The sequence below is a fragment of the Mercenaria mercenaria genome, chromosome 7, assembly GCF_021730395.1.
Source record: "Mercenaria mercenaria strain notata chromosome 7, MADL_Memer_1, whole genome shotgun sequence".
Taxonomy (NCBI): domain Eukaryota; kingdom Metazoa; phylum Mollusca; class Bivalvia; order Venerida; family Veneridae; genus Mercenaria; species Mercenaria mercenaria.
Genome location: NC_069367.1, coordinates 78,512,362 through 78,518,361, shown reverse-complemented (window position 1 = coordinate 78,518,361; position 6,000 = coordinate 78,512,362).

The window sequence follows — 6,000 nt, the reverse complement described above, 5'->3', positions numbered from 1 at the left end:
TTTGCACTTGTACATTGTAAAATATGGCAGTTAAATACAGCTTTAAACCCTCATGAAGACCAGCAATGTCAGGGCTATGAATGAGTTGTTCATCACATGAAAAATATCTTTGGATAATTTGACAAAAATGATAAGTTGTCAGTAACTTAGGTGTCGACCAACAATTATTATTGAATAACTTGGCATAAATGTTTACCATAATGAGAACGATATGTATTTTCTATGTTTCTTATATAAAAAGCATATGGTAAGTAAATTTCGACACAGGGGCATGGCCATTTCTTTTACCTTAGGGTGATAATTTGGACAAGTATGTCAGCACAAGACTAGACCCCTAGCTCCAAGGTCAAGGTCACCACTTAAGAAGTCAATTTTTTATTTATTTATTTATTTGGGTTTTACAGCGCACCAAACACAGTATAGGTTAAGGTTAATAGGGTCTGTTTTGTGTCCAATTAAATAACTCTGCCACCCATAAAGGGATTTGAATCACTTGGTACAAATGTTCCCCATAATGAGATGAAGTGTCATGCTTAAGATCCATGCAGACCCATAGCTTTAAGGTCAAGGTCACACTTAGGGGCCCAAAGGTCAGATATAAGAATGCTTTGTCAGGAGCATTTTTTCTTCTTTCATGGGGGAAATTTTGATGTTACTTGGCACAATGCTCACCATCTGAAATGGGTGTCATGAAACCTAATTTTGAATAATTTCCCCTTTGTTATTACTATAAATAGCTTATATTGTAACTTATTGATTACTGGCCATAGGGAAAATTTAGACTACTTTCTGTAGTACAACATTACAGTTATATTCAGTTTTTAGTGTAATTTTTTTTTCCTATCGCTACCTGGTAAGGATTTTCATGTGGACTTTTATGTGGCCCCGTCTCGTATGTTTGTTCATATTACAAATAAATGAAAATGACAGGGATAACCCCTTCCATACGTCAATGTAGCCAAAAATGCACAAAAGCCAAATGAGGGAGTACCCCTCCGACCTTAAAATTGAGACCAAAAAATGCACCAGAGGCCACCATAATACAATGATTTCCTGTATTTCAAAATTTGAAGGCTACCACCTCCAATACTCAAACGTTTACAATTGCCAAATATGGGAGTAACCCCCGTGCCTCAGCAAAATTTAGGGCAAAAACATGCACCAGAGCCCACATCAATATTCATATGGGTAAATTTTGATACTGGTAAAAAACAAAACAAAAAAAACATGGATGAGGTTTTTTTCCCCCTTCTAAATAGGGGCCTTTAACAGTACCCTTCCCCTCTGAAAATTTATTTTTTATACGCCCGAAGGGACATATTATGTTATGGTCTCGGTGTCTGTCTGTCCGTCCGTCCATCTGTTAGCAATTTCGTGTCCGCTCTGTAACTCTTGAACCCCTTGAAGGATTTCATAGAAACTTGACTAAAATGTTCACCACACTGAGATGATGTGCAGAGGGCATGTTTTGGATGTTCATTTTCAAGGTCAAGGTCACACTTAGGGGGCAAGGTCAATTGAGTGTGTTTCGTGTCCCCCTCTTTAACTCTTGAAAATGCTTGAAGGATTTCAAGAAAAAATTGGCACAAATGTTTTCCACACGAGACGACATGTAGAGCGCTTGTTTCGGATGAAATAGCTTCAAGGTCAAGGGCACACTTAGGAGTGAAAGGCATATATGACTTTGCTGTGTCCCTCTGTAAACTCTTGAAACTGCTTGAAGGATTCAAAGAAACTGGCACAAATGTTCACCACATGAGGGACGTGCAGAGCGCATGTTTTGGATGACTCGCTTTAAGGTCAAGGTCACACTTAGGGGTCGAAGGTCATAAATGACTTTGCTTTGTGTATATGCTATGCATTGCAGTGCTCTTATTTTATTTGGGAGATCCCTTTTTGTTCTCTTACAAAAAATTTTTTTGAATTACTTCCCCTTTTTTTTGTACTATAATACTTATTTTGAAACTTTTTTATTTGGCAGTAGGGAAAAACTGAGACCACTTTTCTGTTGTACAACCATTGGATGGTAATCCAAATTTTTAGATATTTTTTACATATCTTTACCTGTAAGAATTTTTTTTTGGACTTAGAATTTTTTTTTTGGGAAATTTTTTCTTTTTGTGTTCTGTCCTTGGGCTTCAACAGTCAAGTTCTTGAAATTTTACTTCCAATCCTTGATGTAACCCTTCGGGCGTAAATTATTGCCCCGCTTGGCGGTGCTTTTGTTAAAAATCATGCAGTTTTCCCCAAAATTTTTTCATCAGGTTTTTTATTCCCCTTTGTCTAAATACCGAGCCATTTTACGGGAGAGGACCCGTATAACCCCCTCATGTATATAATTTTATGGGAGAAGACCCATGTGGGTCATTCTAATTTTTTTTAGGAACTCATGTCCCCCAAATTTTGAAGTATTTTTTTTTTAAATTTTCATGACAAAAATGAATATAAAGCATGTTAGTTACCATATGTGACAGATATCAGTTGTTAATTTTAATGTTTTATTTTATTTCTAGTAAAAACTCTCTTTTATCATGACCAGGGATAAAGAATCTATGTCAATTTGGGGGAACTTTCAAACATGCATGCAGGCAACAGTTTATTAGCAATTCAGTGGACTTGTTTGCTTGGCATAAATTATGAGCTACTTGCAAGTACATCATAAAAATAACCGGCATAGAAATTACAGAACATATTGACTTTCATCTGTCCCCAAATTTTACATCATTCCGTAACACATGTGGAATCCCTGTTATATCTGAACAGATTTAAGTATTTATTAGTTAACATTTAAAGGGGTGTCAAAAAAGAAATTGTTGTGATGTTTTCATTTAAAGAACTTTGTCTTTTACAAAATATAATGGAATATGTATATTCTGATGGTCAACATGTTATATTTTGGTGAATATATACATACTTTTTGTTTGTCATTACCGTAACGCTTATTTTAGCCAAATTGCTGTATCTAGATTTAAAAGAGCATTATTAAACACCCACTTGTAGATTTTGCGTACATGGTCCCACACCTTGAATTTAAAATATTTATTTAGACTAAATAAAGCAGTGATGTGACAAAATTTAGACAATTAATTGTCATTTCCGTAACTCTTATTTCCGTAACGTGGTTGTTGAAATTTGAAGTTTTGTAATTAAAAAAAGAGATTTCATTACAGAAAACAATTCTGTAATTTACGTTTTATACAATAATGTTAAAAATATTTTTGGAAACCTTACTTTTAGTTTAAAACAAAATGTTAACGTCAAACATAGTGCCTGCTAACCGTGATATGTTATTTCCGTAACGCTGTTTGTTAGCAGATCTTTCATATTTACCTGTGTAGAAATAATTTTCATTTTACGAAGTCTTTGAACCTTTGAGACACTTTTGTATCGCAAAATAATGTTTTCAATAATGTTGACAGATTCAGGTGTGTTCCCTTACAGAAATATTATAGTTTGCCGCGAACACTTGCTGCGATCATGCCGCGAATATCCAGCGAACATGCCATGAACACTTTTGATACAATTGGTATAATTGTTCGCGGGATGTTCGTTTGGTGTTCACTTTTCACAAGCAAATTAGTTTTGCCGCAAACAAGTTGCCATGAACATGTAGTTGTGAACTTCCTGCGAATAAGTTGCTGCAATCATCCCGCGAACTAGTTGCTGCAAACATCCCGCGAACTAGTTGCTGCAAATATGCCGCGAACTAGCTGAAAACCATCAGAAATTGTGTACAGAAAAAGTGCAAAAACAAATAAATTAATAGGAATCAGGGATATAAATTTATTGAATAAACTTGAACACTGAGGTTGTAACAAATTCAAATTGTCAATGTCTGAACTTTTTCATATCATATTTGGAGCGTTTTAAACAAAGTTTTAATGATAAAATATGTTTGAATATTAACTGTTACTTGTCATTTCAATAACATTGTCTGAGTGCATGTATTCATTTCATCCAAATGTTTTTTCTTCACACTGCTTATAAGTTCTATGTATCACTACAAATCTGTCATAGTTTTACATGTTAATTATCAGACTTACCACGCTTAGAAATTGTCAAAATAAGGTAATTAAGTGTATGGTAGTTTTATATTTCTTTTTAGATAATCTGATACAGCTCTGCAAAAGGTTAAGCATATCTATTTCATTTTCAAAATTCCTTATGTTTATTGAGATATACGAGTATAGATTTTAAACATAAATTTTCTGACTTACCACAAAAAAGTATATATTCCTATCAGCCTCTAAGAATCACTTATGAAAACTGTCTGTAATGCACACAGATTTCCTTCTAAACATGTCCAGAATATCTGATTGTAATTAACTAAATTATATCAGACTCATACTGTGACCTTACAGATAATGTTACAAATTAATTGGTCTACAATTACCTGCTCTTATAAAAGCTCTTCAGTAACAGTTTACCAAAAGATTATAATTAGTTCTTCTCGCGAACATGCCGCAATCATGGGTCTTCCTGCGAATATCCCGCAAACTAGTATCAAACCAATCGCAGCATGATCGCGGTAGCAGCGAATATCTTGCGAATACTCCTTGCTAATAGGTATGTTCGCGGCATGTTCGCAGCTTTTTGTCCATTTCATAAGGGCTATAGTTAGAGAAAATTGTATCTGTTGTTACGGTAATGACAAACGTTTGGAAAAGGCAAACGAGAAACTAATATGTAAAATAATGTAAAAACGCTATTCTCACACAGCGGACTAGTTTATCTAATTGAGAATAACTGTCTGTATGCAGCTAAACCAAAATTTTGTAAATTATGAAGCTTTGAAATTTATCATTTTTTAGGGCTAAAAGTTCAAAAATTTATAGAATGACCCATATACCCCTGTAACGACCCATTATTTCATCTTTAATTCATTATTTTAACATGTCCGAAACAATTTGCGGAATGATACTAATTTCATTTGGGTAATAATTACATTTTACTCAGACTTTATCATAGACTCCCTGTGTAAAATCTCAAGCTTAAAAGTAAAATAATTGTAGAGCTATTAGATCTAAATTCATATAATGTTTTTAATGAAACTTCAAAGTTTTGCAGTTTGTAGCATCAGCTGGGGGCATGTGCAGTCAAAAATCTAATTTGATTTCAGAAATAGTGTGATATGTGTTTCTAAAGTCGCTGTATGTTCATTGTAGGCATACAGACACTAAATAGAATCAAAGCGCTCAAAGCGCTGATTGTGGCTGCTAATCAATGTTTAAAATATTACAAAGAAAGTGACAATTGAGGAATTGTTAATATAAACTATAAGAACTTTTTTTGCATTTTTTTTTTAATATTCGGCTTTGGTTTTAAAATTAATCCTTTTTCATTGCCAGTTTACATACACACTGATTCAGTCTTTAACGAATAGTTTTGATTGTTTGTGGGGAAAACGACAACATAAATTACATCGAAAATGTTTTACTATGAATAAATAATATAAGCTTTTTCTCCAAATCATTCAGCTTTTAAGATTTCTTTTTAAAACTTTTGGGCAGTGTCTGTCATGAATTATTATACACACTGATTTAGTCCGTATCAGATAGCTGTGGTTTTCATGAGACTTTTGTGAAAGAAAACAACACAAACATGCACCACAGATGCACCTCAGAATGTCAGTTTTGCAGCTAGTGTATTTTAGAGGTGCATTAATTATCACTCCTTAGCAAAAATGCTGGACATTAAGTCAGACAAACTTACAACTTTAGTCAGACCGAGAAAAAAGTCGAAAATATGTAACTGGCAAAACGAAACCGTTTTACTTTTTATACATATATTTGTATCCAGATATATTGAGACGCACCATGAGAAAACCAGCATAGTGCATTAGCGAACAGCAAGGATTCTGACCAGAGTGGTGTATGGATCGGCAGTTTGATCTGGGCCCATGCTGGTCACAAATGCACTATGTTGTTTTTCTCATGGTGCGACTCGAATGAATTTAGCTGAAGTGAGCAGAATCTGTCTTGAAACAATTCAATTTTTAAA